Source organism: Mesocricetus auratus, unplaced genomic scaffold, assembly GCF_017639785.1.
Source record: "Mesocricetus auratus isolate SY011 unplaced genomic scaffold, BCM_Maur_2.0 Super-Scaffold_6730, whole genome shotgun sequence".
In the NCBI taxonomy this organism is placed as follows: domain Eukaryota; kingdom Metazoa; phylum Chordata; class Mammalia; order Rodentia; family Cricetidae; genus Mesocricetus; species Mesocricetus auratus.
In genome coordinates this window covers 94,120,421-94,145,542 of record NW_024429184.1, presented here as the reverse complement: position 1 = coordinate 94,145,542, position 25,122 = coordinate 94,120,421, and the positions used below count along the sequence as shown (strand labels likewise).

At 50.9% G+C, this 25,122-nt stretch overlaps 1 protein-coding gene across 1 annotated transcript in view; it reads right to left on the bottom strand.

Moving 5' to 3' along the window:
* The window catches only part of Synpo (synaptopodin), a 65,659-nt gene extending 52,460 nt beyond the window's left edge, over nucleotides 1-13,199 (bottom strand). The window contains exon 1 of the mRNA XM_040741763.1: nucleotides 13,103-13,199. The gene's annotated coding sequence lies outside the window, so the exon portion shown is untranslated. The remainder of the gene's footprint in view (nucleotides 1-13,102) is intronic.
* Between the last annotated feature and the right edge of the window lie 11,923 nt (nucleotides 13,200-25,122).

Below are 25,122 nucleotides of genomic sequence, written 5' to 3'. Positions count from 1 at the left end.
GCAAGTCCCCAGAATCCAGCCCCATCCTAACCCCTTTCCCAGGACCCCCAGGACCCAACCAGATCTGTCAGAATTCCAAAAGAACTTGGAAATCTCTGCCTTCCTCACTGTGCAAACCGGGGCCAAGGCCCAGAAATGGGCAGGGACTTGCCTGAGGTCACACAGCAAACACATCAGGATCCTGGGCCAAGGGGCAGCACAGCTTCCTTCAACAGGCGGGTACCCTATTTCCTCACCTCAGGGCAAAAGGTGGGGAGACCTCAGGACCTGGAGGCAGGGCCAGTGTGTGAACTGGGCGTGTGCCCGCCTCTTTTTCCCACTGGACCGGCTTGCTTCTCTGAGCACTGCCCCCCCCCAACACACACAACACCAATTCTGGGCACCCATCCAAGGGCACCGTCAGCTCAGCAGCTCTAGGAACAGGGCCCGCCCCAGGAAATCCCCTTCAGGCCGGCAGATCCCAACAGGCCTGGAGGCTTCAGGTGTGAGAAAGTCTCCCTCTGTGGCAGCAAAGCTCCCACTCCTCAAGTGCCTTCTTTCTGTCCTCCAGGAAGAGAAATGGGCCCAGAGAGGACCAGGCCTTGGCGGAGGTAAAGCAAGATGGTGGCAGGCCAGCCTGTGTTTGCTGCATGACTATGCAACCGAACGGGCCTTCAGCTCCCTTCAGGCAAGCCTTGGTGCGGTGCTGCCCAGAGATCCCACGGTACTCCATTGCCTCTATCCCTGTTGGAGCCCAGTCTCTTCTTGCCAGCTGTCTACTCGTCCATTTATGTGAGTAGTTAGCATAGAGTATGACACTAGGAGCCCATAATGAACACAAGTAATTATGAGGCTGCCTGAATCTTTCCATGGGCTCCGTCCATGGCCACGCCCCTGCAGCAGTCATAGACAGCACAGAGAGGTCTCGGCCTCCGTCTACTCAGAAACCATTCAAAGATATGTTTGCAGTAGACTCCACCACTCATCTCTGATGGTAATCACTCAGGCTCGGGGATTCTGTTCCTTTCCTGGGTCACACGGCTGATCAGTGCAAGCCTGGACCTTGAACCAGAGTCTCCTGACTCCAGACCTGGCTACTCTTGTGACCCTAATGTCACTGACTCATCACTTATCCCCAGCTCTGGTCCTGAGCCTGCAGAACCATCACCACACTACTGAGACTCTCTTCATTTAATAAGTCTATTGTGGGCCTGTCTGCATAACCTGTCCTTAGGCAGTGCCCCTACGGTGTCTGTACAAAAATGACACTGGCCTGAGAGCAGGAGATCAGACTTTTTAGCTTCATCCTGCCATCGGTGACCTGCAAGGACCCTCTGAGGACATTCTTCCCTCTGACGAACGAAATAGACAGAACCATCTCACTGAGTGACAAAGATCACATGATAGAGGGTGTGAGAGGGACTCTACCTGCCTGCTGGTTTCCCTCTCGGGATTTCATGCTGTGCCTAGATCCTGGCATTAAATTCCGTCTGGATTCCAGCAGGCCCTAACCGGTCTCTGTGCCTGGGTGGTCCTCAGTGTGACCTTCAGCTATCACAGACTCGGCCATTCCACCTGTACACCCCAACAGTGAGCAGACAGCAGCTCTCATCACTCCAGATGAACGGATGAACTGGAGTTCCCACCTCAGTTTCCTCCTTGGTTCCCGCTCAGACCCTCCACCCCAAGCTGGTCGCCCCTGTGGTCTCCAGGATGCCAACCATCCCACGATCCCTTCCATCCTGTCGACAGCTTTCTGGTGAGAGGGGACCATGAGCTCCGGACACAGGCACAGAACTCTTGGAGTTCAGAGTCCTTTTGAACGAGGCTTCTTGTGAGTCCTGGGCTGTGGTCTCCATTAGGACATTTTCTAGGTGAGGAGCAATTGTCTTGATGATAGTCATTTCACACGATAATCATAACCCTGTCACGAGCAGAGCAGCGACTGCTGGCATAAGAGGAGTGCTGTGTGAGCCCCTCCCCTTCCCTGGCAGATTTTTCAAAGCGGGAGGAGGCTAAGCCGAGACCCTAATAGCCCCAGCTTGTCCTTTTCAGGGCAGGTACGCAAGCGCGGCCATCAGCCTTGACTCTTCTCTCTCACACCAACTGACGTGAGGGTCAGCTTCCTGGGGCTCCTCTGACAAGCAAGCCCCGGGGAGGGAGGTGTGGCCCTGGACTTTGCTTTCTCTGGGCCGCAGAACTGAGCACAGGGCCCTGATCTGAACTGGCATGGTGGCCACATGCCTAGCTCTCCACTCGACTGGTGTTGAGTAGGTCCTCAGGGGTAACGCAGAGTGCAGCCAGCGTGGCCATGTAGAACCTGTAATAAGCCTGTGGCTTATCTCACCCAGAGGGCTGTGGTCTTCACAGGACTGATGCCGCTACCCATGAACCTGAGTGGTCTTACCTGTTGTTTCTTTCTCTTTTCTTTTCAACACAGTTTTTGAAAAAAAGTTTTATTTGTTTGTTTATTTGTTTATGTATGTGAGCACTCTGCCTGCATGTACTTTAGGTCAGAAGGGGGCTTCTGATCCCACTATAGATGGTTGTGAGCCACCATGTGGTTGCTGGGACTAGAACTCAGGACCTCTGGAAGAGCAGCCAGAGTTCTTTATCTGCTGAGCCATCTCTCCAGACCTACCCGCTGTTTCTTATCCAAGCCTGTTTATCTTTCCTTAGGCAACCTGGTGGTTCCTCACTAGGAGGTCATGATAGTGATGACAAACTTAAGGGAGTACCTGATTGGCATGGCGCACTGCGCCCAGAACTCCTGAGCTCGGATCCTGTTAGATGTGTATATGTTGGTAGAGATGGAGAAAGAGGGGCAGGGCGGGAGGGAAGCAGGATGGCCAGGAAAGTAGCCTTGAACCATAGGCTCAAGGCAAGGGTCTCCAGTGGAGAGTTTGAGCATCAGGAAGCTCCAGAGACCGCCAATCCCACTAAACTTGGCAAAAGCCACTGGAAAACAGCAGGAATTATCTTGATTTCCCAAAGAAGGATACTAAGACCTAGCCCAAGGTCCTGAAATCCTCACAGTCACAACTTTGCAAACACCATCTTAACTACTGAGGTCCTCTAGTGGGGTTCAGGGTGTGAATAGAGAGAGACAAGGAGAATCCCATTTGCCTGGTTGGCGGGCATGATCAAAGAACAACTTCCATTGCCCTCCAGCGTATAACCCTTACCTGGTTTGGGGGTGAGGTACTTGAGTCAGTACAGAAAGTACGAGCCTTACTGGGTCTCTGTTCTTAGCTCAGGAGGACACTGCTCTCCAGAGACCTCATGAAAACCCTAGAGCTGTGAGAGGAGCCAGGAGCCCCCAGTCCTACAGAACATCTGCACCAGGGCCTCTTCTGACACATGAGCTGTCCTGATCACATCACAGCAATGGAGTTGCTTTGGGGGTAAATTCCATCCAGATGTGTGGAGGGTGGGGTGACTTCCTGAGCAGAGCGGGGTGGTGTGGGGGCCAGGCAGCTAGCTTGCCAGTGCCCAGGAAGCCCAAGGTAGTGCGTTGTTTTCTGCAAAAGCCAAAGGAGGGATTTCAAGACCAGGTTCTCTATGTCTAACCTTGATGGGCAGAGGAAACAGAGGCAGAGAGAGGCAAGGGACTGATCCAGTTGATGGGTGGATTTGGTGGGTCAGGACACCAGATCTCTCTGGCAGGAGCTCTTACGTCTGGGGAGTTTTAGATGGAAACTGGCTGGGTAGCCTCCTCCCCTCAAAGTCCCCAAGGAGCCTTGGATTAGGAGGGCAGGAGTGGGGGTCAGGAAGCAGAGACTCTGTGGTTAGGGGAGCTCTAATCACCTCCAGCTTGAACCTCTCCGCATTCCATTTGCGGGGGTTATAGGGATAGCATTAAGGAGAAGGCTGCGGAGGCAAGGCTGTAAGTGACATGCCCTCTTCCTTTATCTGCTGCCTCGGATCATCTGATCACCGTTCAGGGGAGCCTGTGGCTTAGGCCTCTTTCTTCAGGGGGGCTCTCTGTGTCTCTCCTTTGGCTCCCACTGGGTCACGTACCTTCCTGACCCCTTTGGGCTGACTTACTGGAAGACAGGAAGAAGCCAGTCAGCTTGGGGGGGCGGGAGGGGTATGAGAACTTGGAGAGAATGAAAGGAAACAGGGGGGAGTGGGTAAGGGGGAATTGAGAGGGGAATTTTTTGCCTCCTGCCTCATGTTTTGGCTGCCTTAGTGTGAACATGTCTAGGCGCCTTATCGTGAAGGCCGGCACAGTCTGCACGAGAAAGAAAATAGAGTCTGCAGCCGGGGGGGAAAAATACATCTTGATTAAACTTCCCTTTGGAATGGCACTGGGGGTCTCTTATCAGCAGGCAGCTGGGCCCCACATACCTCTGTCTGCCTGCCTGTCCCAAGACTCCCACCCTCACTCTTCCCCCCACCCGCACCCCCTACATCTCGCCTTCCCAGCAAGCAGCTGGTGTAGAGACTGTCAGCAAAGCTGAGACTCACCTTCTCTTCCTGCCACTGTCCTTGACGCTGTATGACCCAGGCCAAATTCTTTCCCCTGTCTGGGTCTCAGTTTTTCTTCATTAAAAGTCAGGAAGGGAGGGCTGGAGCAGATGGTGTCTAGAGACCTTTCCAGCATTAACACTTTGTGATTCTGACATTTTTGCAGTTTGTCATTCTGTGTGTGTGTGTGTGTGTGTGTGTGTGTTTGAAGCTTTCCAGCCTCCACCCCAATCCTGATGGACTAAATGTCTACAATCTAAAACTTTCAAGTCCCTACCTCTCCCAACAGTCTCTCAAAGCACTCCGAGCTCGCTGGTGAAGACAGTGACCCCTGAGCGGGCAGACAGTGACCCCTGAGCGGGCGTGGCTCCCCAGAGGGTCCTTCTTGGCTCCTCTGAGAAATCCTGCAGCAGCAAAGGACCAGCAACATTTTTTAGACACAAGTATTTTCTTTTTGCTCAAGATACATTTTCCATGAAAATCCATATAGAAAGTAGGCGATTGAAACACAGTGCCTGCCCTGCCTAGCCCTTCCTCAGAACATTCTGTCTTCTATGCCCTCCTGACTCTCCTCTATAGCCTCCAGGGACCCACTGTTGTCCCTTGAAGACATCAGGCACAGTGGACAGAGATGAGGCCAGAAGGCATCTACAAACTAGATAGCACCTTTTTCTCTGAGCTGTGATGCTATCACCAAGGGCTGGGCTTGCCAGGCCCCCCTCCCCAAGTTGCTGGGGGATCAGTAGGACAAATCTCTAGGGACAGACTTAGAGGGCAGGGTTGCTGAGAGCAGTGAACCTCAAACTTCACATAGCTGGAAGGGAAGCTTGTGAATGTGCCCAACACAATGCAATGATAAATGTTTGAGACATGGATAAGCTAATTACCCTGTCTGATCATATCCACCCACTGAAATATTGTCCTTTACCTTATAAATACGTATAATTATTGTGTCAATTAAAGGAGGAAAATAAGAAAGAAGGCTGTAATTGTAAGAGCACAACGGTGATGTTTACAGAGAGCTTGGAGCTTGGAGACCAACGAGGGTCTCTACTGGCCATCTGTCAAATTCTTTCTCACATAATTAGGAAAACTCAAGCTGGAGGTGAGGGCGGAGCACTCGGCAAAGGTCAACAGCAGAAGCAGGGTCACGGCAAGAGCCGTCTGTCAGAAAAGCCTATCCACGGGTGGGGGAGGGGCTGGCTAGCATTTAGGGAGTCCAGGCAGTTTAGAGGTTCAATACAACCCTCTTGAGACACTTAGAGTCCTCAGCTCCCCTTGCCCAGGCTCCTCACCCTGAGACACAGGAATGAGGAGAAAGCCCCTTTATGTGGTAGCTAGGCCCCCGCTCTGAGCCATGATAAACACCTTTCTGTCTTTGCTCCCCCAGCCCAGCCAGTCAACCGTCTGCTGCAGGCCACAAGTCCAAGCCTGTGTACAGGACTCCACAGAGCGCCTCTGTCTTCCAGCTGTCTGAGTGGCAAACGCGTGATGGTGCTCCGGGTGGCAGAAGGCAAGGCCAGAAGCAGCAGAGGCAGGCTCTGCCTCTTATCTGACTGGAGTAACAGCTCCCCATTCTGCCAACTCTGGCATCCCTCCCCTCCCCCCCTCCCCTCCCCTCCCTTCCCCTCTCCTCCTGGCACCTACTTAGCCCCCAGTCACTGTTCACTGTCACCCTTCCTGCTTTCTCTCTGAACTGAGACACTGCCTAGGATGTTTTCCTATCCCCGAACTCCAAGCAACACTAACTAGTTAGAACTCATACATTCAGAGGGATCAGCCAGGACACTCAGAGGACATTAAAAAATGCAGAAAAGTGAGAGACCAGGACTCCATGGCTCTGTCTGCAATTGCCACAGCTTGAGCATCACAAGAAAGGTGGCTCCCTCCCTGGCATGGCCTCTTCTAGGCACACCAACCTCTCTCCCTGCTCCCACATCATACACTGTAGTGCTGCACCAGGCAATAGCCCAGACTCCACCCCAAGACCGGAACTGTAAGAACCGAGTCTCTTCAGACCCCAGCAGGCCTCCAGGCCAGATGGCAACCAAGGATGAGCACAGTGCTCACTAAGTCTACAGTCAATAACGTCTACGCAGTCCACGAAGAGCCTTCACACAGTAAAGATGCCCCAGGAGAAGAGAACCCTCCAGAGATGCTGAGTAAGAGACAAGACCCCAACCCCAAAAGGGTACACAGGGGAGGGTGGAGATGTTTAAGGAGACGGCCTCAAAGCTCTTTTCTGTCTTGAGAGGCTGTGTGTGGAACAAATATTTAACACTCATGCTTTCAAGCCAAACACTCAGACACAAGCCCTCTGTCCTCTGAAAGCTGGGTCAAGCCATCTTCCCTGAGGCTGTCTTCTATCCACAGGCCAGCTGACCTTGAGAGTCAGCCCCAGTGTCGCCTTGTCCCCCACATGCCTTTCAGATACTCCCCCCAACTGGAATGCTCTTTCCTGCCTTCAAATCCTCACAGCTGCATGCAGCGGTCTAATGCAACCTCCCTGCCTTCAAATCCTCATAACTGCATGCAGTGGTCTAATGCAACCTCCCTGCCTTCAAATCCTCACAGCTGCATGCAGCGGTCTAATGCAACCTTCCTATATTCAAATCCTCACAGCTGCATGCAGTGGTCTAATGCAACCTCCCTACCTTCAAATCCTCACAGCTGCATGCAGTGGTCTAATGCAACCTCCCTGCCTTCAAATCCTCACAGCTGCATGCAGCGGTCTAATGCAACCTTCCTATATTCAAATCCTCATAACTGCATGCAGTGGTCTAATGCAACCTCCCTACCTTCAAATCCTCACAGCTGCATGCAGTGGTCTAATGCAACCTCCCTGCCTTCAAATCCTCACAGCTGCATGCAGCGGTCTAATGCAACCTCCCTGCCTTCAAATCCTCACAGCTGCATGCAGTGGTCTAATGCAACCTTCCTATCTTCAAATCCTCATAACTGCATGCAGCGGTCTAATGCAACCTTCCTATATCCAAATCCTCACAGCTGCATGCAGCGGTCTAATGCAACCTTCCTATATTCAAATCCTCATAACTGCATGCAGTGGTCTAATGCAACCTCCCTACCTTCAAATCCTCACAGCTGCATGCAGTGGTCTAATGCAACCTCCCTGCCTTCAAATCCTCACAGCTGCATGCAGCGGTCTAATGCAACCTCCCTGCCTTCAAATCCTCACAGCTGCATGCAGCGGTCTAATGCAACCTTCCTACCTTCAAATCCTCACAGCTGCATGCAGTGATCTAATGCAACCTTCCTATCTTCAAATCCTCACAGTTTCATGCGGCGGTCTAATGCAACCTTGAATCAGAACGGGCTTTCTCGAAATAGTTTTTGATGACATAAAAACACCACATGACTTCTTAGCCATGAGAAAGTTGTTCCTTTAAACACTTTAATCCTGGGGCTGGAGAGAAGGCTCAGTGGTTTAGAGCACATGTTGCTCTTCCAGAGGACCCAGGTTCACAACATCTGTAACTCCAGTTCCAGGAGATCCAACACCCTCTTCTGACTTCTGCAGGCACCAGGGACACATGGTACACATACACGTATGCATGCTGAACACTCATACCCATTAAATAAATCTAAAAGATAATTTTTAAAACTGTATTGCATTCACTGAAGGTAGGGTTGCCAGATTTAGCAAGCAAAAATGCGTCTGCCCTATCAAGTCTGAACTGAGACAACTCATTTTTTCAGTGTCTGTATGATTATGCATTATCTACAATGTACGTATACAACACAATTATTTGTTATTGGGCTTGAAGTACAGTTCAGTGGCAGAATGGCTTGCCTAGAAGGCAAGAGGCCCAGGTAAGCTTGATCTCCAGCACCACCAACAATGAAAAATTTCATTGTCTATTAATGATGGGGTCCTGCCTACAGCAATGGGGCTCACCATCCCTGAAGGCTTCTCTTTGCATGATCAATAAATATTAATCACGTCCTAGTACTCAAGTTTAGCTACATATCTTGCATTTTACCTGGCAGGTATAATGGGGAAGATTCTTGTCCTTCAACAGCCCTCATATGTGCTGATCTTCCTGTTCCAAATCAGAGAGGAATCTCAGGCACTAAGTAACAATTAACAACACTGTTCCATTTTTTATTACATCTTCCCTATGTAGTTGCTAGGTCCTGGGAGTCTACAGTCTTCCATTTACAGCAGCAATGTAACGTTTCTTTTGAAACTAAGTGTATTCAAGGTGTTTTAAGTGACTCAATCTAAAGAAAAAAACGTTACATAAGTAGCGTCACAGGCTAAACAAGGATAAGGCAAATCAGAATGAGAAAGCTCAAGAGACCAAAGCAAAGGTGCTTCTCTTTTTCTCCTCTGGGAGCCAGGGGCCCTGGTCCTCTGGGTCCAGTAAATATTCAGGTCATAGGTCTGGGAGGCCTGCAGGAAGTGCCAGAGCCTGCACTCTGCGATTGCAGGGGCGAGGTCCCAGCCTACTCTCCATCACTAAGTCCCTGGAGCCCCTTTATACAAAACAGCCCTCCTTGGCCAGCCTGACTTCAGAGACTGTTTCTGGAGGAGGCAGCCGCCAGGCACTTCTCACAGTGTTTCCAAGTCAAATCCAAACCTTTTCAGCTTTGCCAGGAAACCACCCCACCCCACCCCCTTTCTACTCGGGCTGCCTCCAAGAGTCAGGGCTGCAGGCTTCCAGATGCTGCCCCCACCTACCAGGCCCCTTCCGGCCCAGACAGAGCCTGCGGCCCCCCCCCCGCCCCTGGCCTGGCACCTTCTTCCCCTCCCCACCCCCCAAACCTGGGGCTCTGAGCAGAGAGCCTTGGAATTAGGGGCAGGAGGAAGGAGTAGAGCCAGAGGAGTTAATTCTCCTATTGCACCAAGGGCCCAGTGAATCCTCAGACCATGCCAGTGAGAACACATTAGGTGGCTTTTTCTCAGAAACCCCGTCACCACCACTCCTCTGCCATCGTCAGCAGTCACTAGCTCTTCTTTCTGAGCCTCTTCACACACCAGACACTTGTGCAGTACATCCCACGAACCCCCTGTTTCTCCGTGACAGAAATCCTCAAGGTGGGGATTGCCATAAAAAAAGTTTACCTCTGACAGTGGAACCAGTATTTATCCCTAGTGCACAAATGGACTTTAGGAGCCCATTCCCCATGGAGGGATGCTCTCTCAGCACAGATACATGGAGGAGGGACTAGGCTCCGCCCCAAATGATGTGACAAACTTTGATGATCCCCCATGGAAGGCCTCATCCTCCCTGGGGAGTAGATGAGGGGTGGGAAGGGGGGGTTCAGTGGGGAGCATGGGAGGATGGGAGGGAGAGGGAACTGGGATTGATATGTAAAATAAGGTTGTTTCTAAACTAAATTTTAAAAAAGAAAAAAAGTTTGGGACCAATCCACTGTGTTAATTATTTTCCCTACAAGAGACAGAACTCAGGGCTTGGATCTAGGTAGGGCAACTGTTGACACCCACAGATAACTACCACTGTCAGCTACAGGGCATCAGTGCTTGGAGTCCCAGGCAGTGATGTAGAGAAGTTGAGAGATTGAAGGTAACAAAAGCTACCAGACTCATATATGATACTGGCAGCTTCATGCTCTTGCCATTCAAACCAGAACCTGGGACAGCCCCTTGCCCTTACTGGGCTCAACTTCCCATTGTAGGCTCTATCATAGGGCCTTTCAACTCAGCTAGGAACCCACAGGTTCAGCTGGAGTGGATCCTGGAGAAGGTATTGGGGGAAAGGCCTTGGGACCATCTCGAGCTGTGGACCGCCCCCCTTGATCCTCAGCAAGATGTGTTTCCCCCAGGCGGGGGCAGGCTCAGCCCAGACATCAAAGGGCCTGTGCGGCTGGTGCTTTGAAGGGAGCCTTGGAGAGTAATAGGAAACATGAGGGTGACACTGTGACCCAGCCCAAAGCGCGAGACTTGGGAAAATGAAAAGAAGGAACTTCTGGCAGCCCTCCGTGTGGGCTTTGGCTGAACTCAGCCCCTCGCAGCTGCTGGCAGTCTGTCCTCTCCCCCTGGATGATGTGGGTTCTTGCATAGCCCAGGGGCGGGGACTTCTCCAAGCAGAAGAACTCTATCCACTGGACTCCTCTCTTGCTGCTACAGAGAGCATTATAGACAGAACCAGAGCTCAGGACTTGGAAAGGGAGAACAGGGACTCAGAATGAACTCACTTGAAGTTCCTTTAGCCCACTGAGACTCTATGGCTCATAATACTCCCCTCCAAAGGTATCGGCAGCAGCCGTGAACTAGCCCATGCAGGTGACAATCAGCTGGTCTCTACTGAAGTAGATACATGAGCCTCCTGGTGTGCAGTAGCAGTTCTAGGAAGTCACCTGGCATATGGACCTAACCATATGCTTAGAGATGGTTACACAGTATCCACTGCAGGGCCATTTGTGGAAGGAAGCAAAGGTTCAAAAATATTATGGATTCCCTTGCACACCGCCTATGCTAGGCAAGCACTGAGCTCCATCCCTCCATTTTACAAGCAGTAGCGTATTATACGCACCATTTTGTCCAACTGTGCCTTAGCAATGATTTCTGACTGGTATCTGCAATCCGTGTTTTACCTTCATACCCTCAGATGTACCGTTCGGGTTTATTTTCCTTTTACAGTGGTTATGCAATATGAACTTGTTAATGGCAGAAGCACATGAAAGCTTTTTATAGAAACATCATTCTCTCCTTTATAGAGGAGAAAGTCCAGAGGTCAGCCTGGCTTTATGGCCTTGCGAGCGCCACCCTGCCTCTCCTTCTCTCCCTGCCTGCAACCCCCCCACTCTAGCACAGCTGTCATGTGCTTCCCCAGACCCAACACGGTCAGCAGAAAACTCCCTCCTCCCATCCAGACTCCACAGCCCTCTATGTTTGGGGTTAGAAACCCTTTGTTTGTTTGTTTGTTTGTTTGTTTGTTTGTTTGTTTTGAGACAGGATTTCTCTGTGCAACAGCCCTAGGCTGTCCTGAAACTTGCTCTGTTGAACAGGCTGGTCTCAAACTCACAGAGATCCTCCTGCGTGCTGGGATTAAAGGCATTCGCCACCACACCCTGCTTAGAAACATCCTAAGACCTACTAGTTTCCACAGCCACCACAGAGACCCTTTCCTTACCTGCACGTCCCCCACCCCAGCTGGGAGAGGCATCCCCCAGCCTCAGGAGCTGGAGGGCTGCCTGAGTCCAGGGCATTGAGCATGTCCTAAGCATGTCACGTGGGACCCTGTAAGTCACTAAGGGGCCTTTCACAACACAGCATCTAGGATGCTCCTAAAATGGAGATAGGGGACGTGGCCAGGCTGAGATTAAGGCTGGTGTTCCCACCCTACACCTCACTCCACCCCAGGTTTAGATCCACCTTGTTATCTCCCTGGGTCTTTGTGAAAGGGGTGGGAAAGAGTTGCTGAAACAGGTCTAATACAACCAACAAGGTAGGACTTCTCAAGAAACAAAGGAAATGCTAGATTTGGGCCCTGGTAGAGTTTCAACCTTTTCTTTAAAAGGAAAAGTAGAATTCCAATAGCTTGTCCTACGTCACCCGGAAACTCAGAAGAGACTGGCTGAAAGTAGAACTTTTACTCTCTTCTCAGAGGCCTTTTTGCAGGTGGTGAGGAAGCATTGTGGTCACCTCATTTGCTGTGTGAGCTTGGGCTAGTCTACTTCACTTCTCAGAGTACATGGGAGCAGAGGTCTATAAATGTCCCTCCTGCTAACGCTGTCGACTAGAGACATCTTTTCTCGCAGTTTAGAGTCTCTGGCTTAGTAGCAGGCTGCTAGTCTAATGACCTGGAGTTCCTCTCTCATAATTGTCTGTTACCTTCCCTTTTCCCCCACCCACCTTCCTAGCATCCATCGTGTGTGTCCATCTTTTTATTTAACTAACGACCATTCTCCCACACATTCAGCTCCCCACTCACTCGCTCATTTATCTGCCCGTCTGCCCACATCCATCCACACGTCAACCAACCCTTTGTTCACCAAGTACGTCTTGGCTTCTTATCATACTCCAAGGCCTGAGGATACTCTGGGGAACGGAGCAGACACATCTGTCTTCTCAGAACTTTTAACCACAGGGGCACAAGTCAATCTAAGCATACCATGCTCTGGTGGTAGTCGTCAGAAACTGAGGCATAAGAAGCCCAGCTGTGGTAGGGCTATGGAAGAGGTGGCCTGTGTCTGTGCAGGAGAATGGATATGGCAGAGGGCTTGCCCCAGCAGGCAGTCATGGAGTAGACACTTTAAAGAAGAGATTCGGGGGTCGGGCAGTGGTGGCACACGCCTTTAATCCCAGCACTCGGGAGGCAGAGGCAGGCAGATCTCTGTGAGTTCGAGGCCAACCTGGTCTACAAGAGCTAGTTCCAGGACAGCCTCCAAAGCCACAGAGAAACCCTGTCTCAAAAAACCGAAGAGACAGACAGACAGACAGACAGACAGACAGACAGATTCAGGATGCTTCTGCCTGAATCATATACTGGTTCCTGGGGTTGGCTTCTGTGCTTTGGGGGTGTAAGTGAGCACATCACCGTACTAGACTCTCAGGCTCCTCCCTACTAAGACAACTGGTAACGACAGGGCCATTCCTCCCTTACCATTTTCCAGTCAACAATTCCCTCAACCCACCACAGCCAAGGGCAGTCTTGCCTAAACTCACCTCTGCAGGCCTGGATCACTGGCCAGCAGCCGTCACACATGCCAAAGACCGTGATGTTGATGAGTGCCGAGGACCTTCAGGATGGTACAGCCACTGGGACTCTCCTGGCTCCTCCTTCCATGTGGGATGGTTTATGATGCCAAAGAGACCTTTGCCCAGCTTAGAGCCTATGAGGCCACTGGCAGAGTCTAATGATCTCCTATACCTGGGGACATGGAACCAGATTGACTCGATGGAATCTCTTTTGAGAAGGAAGGGACGTAGGGATGCCCTGCTTCGTGGCTGGTACCAGAATTCCCCCAGCAGTTTTTACTGTTCAAACAGTGTCCACCACCCAGAATGCTCCCCTCTCCTCCCATCCTCTTCAAGTCCTACTTACTCCCAGTTGCTTGCCAAAGCCCTCCTAAACAAGGCAGCCCAGCCAGAAGGAGAAGTTGGGTTTGGTAGCCCACAGTCAGGTCTTGGTAGCTGACTGTGAGCCTTCTGTAGCTACAAAGTAGCAGAGGCAACTAATAGTGTCACGCCAGCTTGTTCAGTTATTGAGGTGATAGTCAAGAGAATGCATAGAAAGTGCTGGAGGCTCCAGAGTCTTGACTAATGTCGGGACTGCTTTGAACTCAGCCTCCAGTGTCTCAGCCTTGGATCTAGAGGGCAGCATATGCCACCTTGGTCCACTGGTTCTCCTGTTGAGCTCCCAGACAGAACACTGACTTGGGCAGAGGGTGCTTTCACTATTCTGTCTGGCTCTGTCATTCGGTCCTTGTGTGACCTTGAGCAAATCCCTTCCTTCTACATCTCCGATATTTAGATGAGCTACTGGGTTCCTGGGACCAGGAGCCTGGGTTCCTATCCTCTCCATAGCCCAGTGCCAAGCCTAGTGCCAGGCACACAGAAGACAAGTCTTGGGGCTGGCTTGAGAGGGCAAAGGAGGACAAGGGAGAGAGTTGGGAAGGGAAAGGACTCAGCAGCCTGTGGCGGTGGCCTCTGCCTCCTTCCAGTTAAATTCAGAGCTGGGAAATAAATAAATAAATACACTGTGTCTATACAGGAATCTAAGAAGGTGGTTTGTAGCCTGGATTTACTATGTCTCCAGCTGCCTGGATGAGGACAAGCCAGGTCTGTTCAGCTGTGTACCAAGGGCCGGGTGAGGCATGAGGGGTTGGTGTGTCGAAAGCACTCAGCCTGACTGGGATAGGAAGGAGGCAAGTAAGGAGACCAAGGGGGCGGGGTGCGTCTGAGTGGGCCAGAGGCGGTGTGCATATATAGGGTGGAGCTCCCTTTGTTCCTCACCTCTGTGACCTTAGCCAAGTGAGTTCACCCCCTTTGTGCGAGGGAGCTAGCAATGGGAGGAGCAAACGAAGCCAAGGAAAGGTCCGGCACTCAGCAAGTGCACAATAAATCAAGGAATGTGCTACTCCAAGTGTTACTCTTATTGTGCTGTCAGAGTGCGCTGACGTGTGCGGTGACGCAATGGAAGTGCATTGCATGCGTGTGTGCATGTGTGTGCGTGTGGGGGGGGCAGAGCAGCTGCTGACAATGGTTGATCTGTGTGCTGATAAAGAAGAGCGTGTGCAGGCCAACGTCATCATGAACGAATTGGCTCTGCACGGTTCTTAGGATCCTTAGAGTTCCAAAGAGCGCTAAACCATCCTCTCCCAGTCCAAGGTCCTCCAACCTCCTTCCAGTGGCACAGCCCATGCTGCTTTGTCACACATCCATGTCCCCAAAGAGGGGCATCCAGTCTTCCTTGGCCACCCACTCCTCGGCTAAGTTGGGCCTCTCTCACTTTGGCCACGCCTTTCAAGGTCTATGGCAGAAAACTGACCTGTCCCTGCATAAGTCTGTGCCTAGGGCAAGTATCTGTGATGTGAACATTTTTGCCTTGTTCCCACCCCAGTCCTTAAGTGCTTGCAGAGTCCCTGCAGATCAGACCAGATCATCAGGGAACCCCCTGTCATTCAGGCTGTGTGAACTGAAGAGAATACAGACAGGGGCTCCTCAGGTCCCCGAAGGGAAAGTGTAAACCAAAATGACCATAGTGTCTTCAGTCTCAGGACTTCCCCACCCTGTGGGCTCCTCTAGAACAGTGGAGGCATGTGTTTCTGGGTCCCCAGGTAGGTTTCTGCCACCTCAGTCACCAGCCACTCTCCTCCAGAGGTGGGGGATTGTGACATGGCGAGCATTGAACTAAGAAACTGCAGAGCGGAGGAAGGAGATCTGCACACATGAGCTGGGCTAGTTTGGTTTGGCAGTTTTGCTTCATGGAATCTACCATAAGGAAGTAATGCAAGTATGTCCAAAGACGCATGCTCAGAGTCAGTGCTGCCTGTCTATATCGGCGTGGTTTTGAAGGCACAGGCTCACACGCTCGCAAGGAAAGCCCTGAACCGAGCAGTGCAGATTTGCATCTCTTACACCAGCAGAAGTTCACAGCATGCTGTGAGGTAGGCAGGAACTTTACAAGGACAGGCAGTGATGATGAGCCCGTTTTTTAACGCACACCTAAACATTTACATATATAGATCTGAATATAAGAATCTGAACTGGCTTGCTGGCAGTGAACTATGCCACACAGTCATGTTGTTTCTGTTTTGTTTTGGTTTTGTTTTTTCTTTTTTGAGTTGAAGTCTCATGTAGCTCAGTTGACCTTGAACTTACTAAGTAGCCAAAGATGACTTTCAACTCCTGATTTTCCTAGCTCTCAAATGCTGGAGTTACAGATGTGAGGCATTAATTATATCTGGTTTTGTGTGATGCTGATTACTCTGAAAATTCTAGACAATCACTCTACTTACTAAGCCACATCCCCAGCCCTGAATTTTGCTTTTAGTTGGGTTTACTGGAAGTTGAACCTCAGTCCTCAAAAATGCCAAGCAAATCACCACCAAGCTACATCCTCAGTCGTATGTCATGACTCCAGGTGATGCTTAGTTCTTTTGTTCTGTCTCTCTGTGTGTGTGTCTCTCTCTGTCTCTCTATCTTCATCTCTCTCTGTCTCCATCTCTCCTCTCTCTTTTCTCTCTCTCTCTCTCTCTCTCTCTCTCTCTGTGTGTGTGTGTGTGTGTGTGTGTGTGTACAGATGCTTTCTTCTACTTATTGTTCATTCAATACTAAAATCACAGGAAAGTCCAGAGATGGGTCTTGGTGCTTGAGACAAGCTCATAAAACCATATACTCTGGGTCTCCCATGGCACCGTTGAATATTCTGGAATCTGTCTTTAGATTTACACTCCAACTAACAAACCCAGGGGCTTCTGCTGGGTCAGCTCATTCCCAGAGGTCTCAGACCCTGATCATAGTCTCCCCTGTGGCTCTGACCAGAACAACTCAAGAATTTGGGGCAGTCAGATTCTCTCTGATGCTGAGAGCTCCTTCCTGGGCAGCTATGTACCTTGACCACCATGACAGGGTGAGTTAGGACTACCATCCCCAGGGTGACACAGCAACTGACCCAAACCAGCTTCAGAACCAAAGCTCCCTCAGCTCAGTTGCAGAAAAGATAGGGAGGCCCAACATCTGGGCAGCTGCCCTTTGCCTCACAGTTGGCCTGCCCTGCCCCCACCTTAGTTCCCCAAACTCTGGGAACATCTGGCTGCTGGCCTCGCTCCAGGAGGGGTGAGCAAGGGGCTTCCTTCCACCAGGCCCGGAGGCTGCCGTGGTGTAAGGCACATCAATCAAAGGCTAGCTGGTGCTGGAAGAGAAGTCGACTCCTTTCCCAGCCCCTCCCTAGACATTCCTGCGTAATGGACTCCCCTTTCCTGTTCACTTATTATCAGCCCACAGAGCTCCGCCAAGCCCAGTCTGCAGACTCAAACTCTATCAGGACTGCCTTCCCCTGGGGAACCAGGAAGAGCATCGGACCCTAACGCTCACTTACATGTCCTGAGCATGCTTCCCTACCCTACACACAGACCTGCCCCAGGGGCCAGCTCTGTTACACAGTTTACATAGGCATCTTGTATGTCCCCATCATGAACTGAACATCCTCTCACTGCCTGTGTGTTAGCAGATGAGAAACTCAGCTCAGAGACACTAGGTCACTGGTTTGGAAAGTACTGACATTTTAACGGGGGTAATGTACCGTCTAGTCCATGAACAGATGGTATTTTCCACCTAAACATAGGTATTTCTTTCCCCGAAGCTTTACAGCTTTCTAAGATTTGTACCTCTCCTCTTAGTAGTGTCTATGTATTTTTTTTCTCCTTTAATTTCACTGTGACTATGATTGTTTTCTTAATCTTGGATTGTTCTTTGTGACTATGCAGAAAATATAACTTTTATTTTCAGTTTATCTTGTACTATATCAAACTTATTCTTTTTTGTTGTTGTTTGGTTGGTTGGTTGGTTTTGGTTTTTCAAGCCAGGGTTTCTCTGTGTATCCCTGGCTGTCCTGAAACTAGATCTGTAGACAAGGCTGGCCTGGAACTCAGAGATCCACCTGCCTCTGCCTCCCAAGTGCTGGGATTAAAGGTGTCCTCGAATTTCTTCTTTTAAAGATTTATTTGTTTATGGGAGAGAGAAAGAAAGAGATACACAGACAGATACACTGTGGGTACATGGGTGCCCACAGTGAGCAGAGGTCAGAGGACAGCCTTTGAGGAGTGTGTTCTCTCTTTCCGCCTTGTTTCTGTGGTGGGGTCTTTTGTTTCTACTACTGCACCATGTGGCTGCACTTTGGTCAATTTTCCTGTATCTGTCTCCCATCTCACCATAGGAGGGCGTGTCTCCCATCTCACCATAGGAGGGCGTGTCTCCCATCCCACCATAGGAGGGCTGTGACTCCCATCCCACCATAGAAGGGCGTGTCTCCATCCCATCTCACCATAGGAGGGCTGTGACTCCCATCCCACCATAGAAGGGCGTGTCTCCCTCCCATCTCACCACAGGAGGGCTGTGACTCCCTTCCCACCACAGGAGGGCGTGTCTCCCTCCCATCTCACCATAGGAGGGCGTGTCTCCCATCCCACCATAGGAGGGCTGTGACTCCCATCTCACCACAGGAGGGCGTGTCTCCCTCCCATCCCACCACAGGAGGGCGTGTCTCCCATCCCACCATAGGAGGGCTGTGATTTCGGACTCAAGCCTCCGCACGCAGCCGTTTAATGTGAGGTCCAGGGATCCGACTCAGACCATCAGGCTTGCTTGCTCGCCACTGCACCTGCTGAGCTGCCTTAGCACTCTTGTTGGACTTACTGATTCTGCCTTAGAACTGACTATCTATACGATCATGTTAGACTAGGCGCAGCTCAGTGGTTGAGCACTTGCTGAGCATGTACAAAATCGTGGGCTCAAGCCTCAGCTCTTCACAGAAAGTATAAAGCATATATACTTTTTGTATAAAGGCAGAGTCTTTCCATCTAAATGCTTTTTCCCTCCTTGCATCATCACCCTGAGGAGAACCACTTTTGGATCGTGATGAGTAGGGTTAAGGACGGACATCTTTGTCTCTGCCCTTTTCTTCCTGCCCTACATCTTTCCCCACACCCCCTTATGCTTCAGATCCTCCTCCTCACCCCCCTCCCATCCCCCACCCCCACCCCATCCCTGCCCACCCAGGAGGGGGAGGGGAGAGGTGTTAGAAGGGGGGAGTGCATTTGCACAGTGGGTAACAAAGAAGAAACTCTGAATAATAATGCATGCCCGTAATCCAAACTCTTAGGAGACAGAGGCAATAGGATTCCCCCAAGCCAGCCAGATCTCCAAGTCAACCAGGGCTATATAGTAAGATTTTCTCACAAACAAACAGGACTAGCGAGATGGTCCAGTCAGTGAGGTGCTGCCCTTATAACCATGAAGACCTGAGTCTGATCCCAGATCCCATGGGAAAGCCAGGTGTGGTGGTACTTGCTTGTAATCCCAGCACTGGGGAGATGGAGACAGGTAGATGGCCGGAGTCCGCTGGTCAGATACCTGCACTGGCTGCTCTTGGGGAGGGCCTGCTTCTGTTCCCAGCTCCCACCCACACTGTGGCTCGTGACCATCTGTCATTGCAGTTCCAGATGCCCTCCCTGGGAGCACTGGACATGTATATACTACATATCTATACATGCAGGCAAACATCCATACACACAAAATAAAAAACGAGTAACTTCTTAAAAATTAGTTTTAAGATACTCATAACCCAGAAAGTGGAGACGTAGGAAGAAAAATGTGATGACTGATGTTTGTCGCATACCTACTCCCATGTACTCAGAGTGCAAAAATGAACCAGCTATTCAAGAGTCGAAGCTGTGGGCCGGAGAGATGGCTCAGCAGTTAAAAGCACAGGCTGCTCCTGCAGAGGACCCAGGTTCAACCCAGTTCAGTTCCCAGCGCCCGCATCAGGTGGCTCACGACTCTCTGTGACTCCACCTCAGCTATCTCTGGTCTGCTTGGCTGCTCACACAAACACGTGTACTCAAACACAGACAGGGTCACACACATACATGCAACTAAAAATAGAAATAATCAAATCTCTTTAAAAGGAGTCAAAGCTGGAATTCAGACTGAGACCAAAGTTCAGGCAGTCCCATGCTCAGTCTTCTTTTCTTTTTTATTGCCACTACCAGGGATTGAACCTAGGATCCTGCACATGCTGGCCAAGTACTGTGCCACTGAGTCACATCCCTCAGTGATCCGCATCTCATCTTATAAAGCGGGAAAATCTATTCTGAACCCATCATTGCCGCTCAAAATCCTCCTCCACCGTCTACAGGCAGCAGCTCCACAACTGCGCAGCCTGGTTCAGATGAGTTTGCAGTGCTCGGATTCCTAGCTGTGGGCTTATAGGTTTCCCTGTAACTCTGTCTTTCTGTAAAATGAGGAAAAGCAGTAGCAACCTCAGAGGGCTACCCCGAGGACCAAGTTAGTTCATTGACAAAGTGTTCTTGCATGCCATGGGGCTACGTGAGTGGTTCCTCTTCTGCAGATGTGGTACCCAGAGAAGCCCACCTGCCTGTAGTGAGTCTGGTTGTAGCATCTGAGAGGGGGCTAGCTGCTTGGACCCCTTTGGAGTTGTGGAAAAGTTGCCACGACTTACGTTCCTTATAAGACAGGTCTCTTTAGTGTTTGTCAGTGGTGTGCTACGTGCAGAAATTCACAATGACAATAATCTCATTAATGACTGTTCTTACTGCAGCTTACTATATGTCAGTCAGAGCTCAGCCAGAGAAACCCAACCAGGAAGAGACATCTTCTAGGATACTTAATGCTAGGACTTGGCCTTCACAGTTGTAGGGACTGGCTGGGTATCTTAGGGGTTCTATTGCTGTGATAAAACACCACGACCAAAAGCATCTCAGGAAGGAAAGGATTTGTTTTGTTTATGCTTCCAAATCACAGTTCATCATTGAAGGATAGGAACCTGGAAGCCGTGGAGGAATACTGTTTACCGGCTTACTCAGCCTACTTTCCAATACCATCCAGGACCACCTGCCCAGACAGGCACAGGCCACAGTGGGTAGGGCTCTTCCGCATCAATCATTAATCAAGAAAATGCCTTGCAGGGGCTGGAGAGATGGCTCAGTGGTTAAGAGCACTGGCTGTTCCAGAGGTCCTGAGTTCAATTCTCAGCAACCACATGGCAGCATGCAACCATCTATAGTGGAATCTGATGCCTTCTTCTGTCATGGAAGCCATACATGCAGATAGGGTGCTCGTATATATAAAATAAATAAAGAATTCTTTTTGGTTAATCTTAATGGAGGCCTTTTCTCAGTTATGATTCTCTCTTTCCAGGTATGTTTAAGTTTATGACAAGCTGACAAACCCAGCCATCACACTAGGCAAGTCTACGATCCACAAGGGCAACAGGTTAATGGCGCAACACGTCAAAAGAATGATGCATGTTATCAATGCCTCTGGAAACTGTGAGAGAGGCTCCAGGAAAAAAAAGGCAGAGGACCTTTCACCTCAGGTGCATTTTGTTCCCAGGGTTATTCTTGGACACGATTTTGTGCCTCTGTGACAAACATTCAACTTATAAGATGCTTATTCTTGATAGATGTCGGACCATAGCTACAGAACACAATCTGGTCAGTGTACCCTGAACCTGGGTATGGCCTTCTGCCTTACTTCGGTGCTCTCCCACATATAATCTACAGTACACGGCAGGCAATTGTGTTTAAATTGGTCTGACCTGAGAAAGCTCTGGGAAAGGGCTACTCTGTTGCTATTTAGTGTGTACTTACTGATGCTTATTTACATGTTTTTCTGATCATGCTTTTCTGAACTCAAACAACGTCCCTTGGATCATTGCTTTCTTTGTTGCATTTGTGTATAAAAGTGCACTGGAAAGAAAGCAAGGCTGTCTACAGCGTTAGACTGTAGCCGGCCCCGTTCTTTCAGGCCCTCAGATCCCAAGCCCAGCAGACAAGATCTGCACAGGTCGGCTGAAAAGTCGACAGTTGATTTTACAGGCCAACTCGACTGGGCTAAGGAGTGCCTGGATATTTTTGCTAAACAGTATTCTTCCACACGAGGCTGTTGGTGGATGGGATTTGCATTAGAATCAATGGGATGACTAAAACACATGGCCTCGCCACTGGATGGGTGGGGGCTTCATCCAACCAGTCAGATACAAAAAGAAAAAAGACTCCCTCCCCGGAGTGCGGGAGAGTTCTTCCTGCCCAGCTGTCTTGGAACTGTGTTATCTGCTTTTTTACACCTTCAGATTTGAGCCAAAACATTGTCTAGGTTCCCAGCTTGCTGATCTGGGGGAATGGTCCTTAAGCACATGTAATAAACCCTTTCCTATTTATACAAATACACAAGCGCACACACAGACACGCTCACGTGTGTACATAAATGTTCATACACAGCCTGCTGGTTCTGTCTCTGGAGAAGCCTACCTAACAGAGGGACAGGCCCCGAGGAAGGCAAACTGGGGCTGCCAGGAACAGCACAGGCCAAAGCTGGCACACACAAGCAAGCTGTCCTCTTGAAGGAAACCTCAGCTTTGCATATGGGTGAAGACAGGCCTGTGCCTATCACCTGGAATCCTCTCTCTCACCTAACACATTCTGGATTTTAATCACATCCACAAAGTACCCCCAAAGTATCGCCGGCATCACCGTCTCAGCCAACACCTGGCTCTCCAACCAAGCCAGAAACATACCCTCACAACATGTGTGAGCATGGTGCCAAGCCCATAGCAACTGCTCTGTTTTTCCAACAAATCCACAAGGAAGGCTTATCCGGCTCTTTGTTCTAGAAGAATCTGACTTGTCCAGGGTCACACAGCCACTGTGGAGAGGAACTGGATGAGAACCCAGGTCCTCTAGGGCCCCCTCTGAAATCATAGCTGGCTCTGTGCCACTGACTCATTCTCTGATCATACCACCCTCTGCGGCAGGATGCTCTTGCTGGTTTTATAGGATAAGAGTTTTAGAGACAGGATAGGTGGCCACCCTGGTTACTCAGCAGGGAGAAGGTGTCCTGTCCACTCCTGTTCCTGCCTTACCAGAGCCATCTGCCTCTACCTCACCTCAGCAGCTCATCACATAGGAAAAACACCGCCCAAGATCCCTTCCCTGGGTGGCAACACAACCTTCCTTCTAGCCTCAGCCTTGCGTTGTATAAGGAAGGGCACATCTCTTCTGGGTTTAACACTGAAGGGTCTGTCTGGCATGAGAACACAGTGTAGCCTGTGGGATTCCATGACCCAGGGAACTCCTATTGTGGACTAGTCCCACTCACAGAAGGTGCTGATACTTCTTGGTCAGGATCCAAATTCACTTTGTGAGCCTAGCTTCAGGCTGCAAGGTTGTGGGTCACTTAGTAAGATCAGCATGCCTGGGAAACCAGGACAACTTCTGAGGCTAAGCACTCAGCTGGAAGGGTCTCAGTGCAGCCAGACCTGTGGTCAGGGCAGGCTGTGGTCTGGCTTAACCACCCACCCCTTCCGGTGGGGGCCTCAGCGCCAGGGGAAGCAGCCCTGTGAACAGCGTCTCACTGTGTTCTTGGCTAATTCAACTACACCTTACACCACTCCCTACTCACCCCCACAAGTCACATCTGCTCCCAAACAACCTCTGAGCTCCCTGACACAATGCAGAGGTCAGGACAGGGGTCCTGAGTCTGGATATGAGGGCTGGCACGTCAGCAGAGCTGGCCGCAAGCATCCATCCAACCTTCCCCTCAGCCACTGTGAACAAGCCCCGTTCAGTGTGTGGTGAATGATGAGAGAGAGCTCCGAGAAGATGAGCAGCTCGCCTCTTGTCAGACAGCCTGGGGACAACCCAAGCAGAAACAAGGCCAGATCCATGTGCACCCCAGAGCCCACGGTATTAACCACTGCACCCAAATGCCCTGTAAAGTTCTGAAGAAATCATAAGGTCAGGGGCTCCAGGGGTGCTGTGTGGAGAGCTCAGCATACACATACACACCCATTCCTGGGAACCAAAGGCTGCCCAAGTCTGCCTTTTCCAGACAGCTTTGAAGGGGCCCCTGCAAAGTCCTGAGGTCTCCTAAGCCCAGGCCTCCACCTTCACCTGGAGAAAACCCATCTCCCACAACCCAGCCTGATCCCAAGAGCCCAGCTCAGGGTACCATTGGTATGTGTTAGGGGGTAGGAGTTCCAGTCCTGCCCCAGAGTACTCTCAGCCTGATAGGCCTATGGGTCACCAACCCCTTCCCCCAGCCCTTATAGCCACAGGCCCCAGGCCAGGCCTGGTTTCCGGAGCTGCCGCCAGCAGGGCCAGCCACACCACACATGGTTTTAATCAGTAGCCTGCCTGAATGAATAGCTCCTTGTGCAAGCGCCACAGGGCTCACCTCCATGGCAGGGCAGACCAGGTAGGCAGCCTCAGCGAGGGTGGAGTGCAAGGAGACCTCAGCTGAGGTGTGGGGAGGGAGGATGGTCTTTGAGGCAATGCTACAGTGTAGCACAGCAGTTGCGAGCCAGGGCCTGTGTTCAGACAGAGGGGTGAAGCTCCGGCCCTGCCACCCACAGTCTGTGGCTAGGCAGCTCAGGAAGCCTCTGAGCCTCAGCCCTGCCCTGGCACCCAGGACTGAAGAGATTTCCTGGCAGGGCTGTGAGAACTTTGAGAAGTGACACTAGGCACAGAGCAAGCATTTCACACCTAGAGTCCAGCCCAACCTGTCAGGAGACAGGGGCAGGGGACCCACAAACAGGTGTGCTGTTTAGAGCCAGGTAGAGTGTGTGAGCAGGGGGGCTCCAGCCGCCTCTGTGGTTCACTGGGCTCAGGGCCCCAAGCCCTGAAGCTCCCTGCCCACTTCCAAAGCCTGGTGGTGAGAAGAGGCCTGGTCAGCATCAGGCCAGCTCCCCTGCTCAGCCGCAGCTAGATGGCAGGAGCTGATATCTGGGCGCAGGACTTTCACCCATGCTGCCCTGGTCAGTCTTCTGTCAGTTGGACACAGCTAGAGTTATCTGAGAAGAGAAACTTCGATTAAGAAAACGCTTCAATCAGACTGGCCTGTGAGGCATTTTCTTGATTAATGATTAATATGGAAGGGCCCAGCCCACCGTGGGCTGGGTCACCTCTAGGCAGGTGGTCCTGAGCTATATAAGAAAGTGGGGCTCAGAGGCAGCTGACCTGAACAAGGGGGAGCACATGGACCCCAGACTGAAGACTGAGAGGCCAGCATGGGACTGATCCAGACCCCCTCCTACTGAACCTGGGTGACAGAGAGGAGGCCTTGGCAATCTGTGGGTCCTTGGAGAGTGGAGCAGTATTTATTCCTGGCATACTCTGGAAAAGAACGTGGGGCTCAAGTCAGTGAGTGGTATTCCTTTGATCCAACTCCCTAGTTTCAGTTTCAGTCCCTGCCTCCAGGTCCCTGCCTTGAGTTCCTGCCTTGGCGTCCCTCAGTGGACTGTGACTTGGGGCAGCTAAGTGAAATAACCCTTGCTTCCAGCTGTCGCATTTGGCCATGGTATTTTATCACACTTGAAAGTGAGCTACGACCCATGTTATGGCCCTGTCTCGGGTCATATTAATCTTTGATCATTGGCTTATCACAAACACAAAAAGATAAGCAACCTGCTCACAGCCTGGAAGACAGCACCGTGGCACCACCTG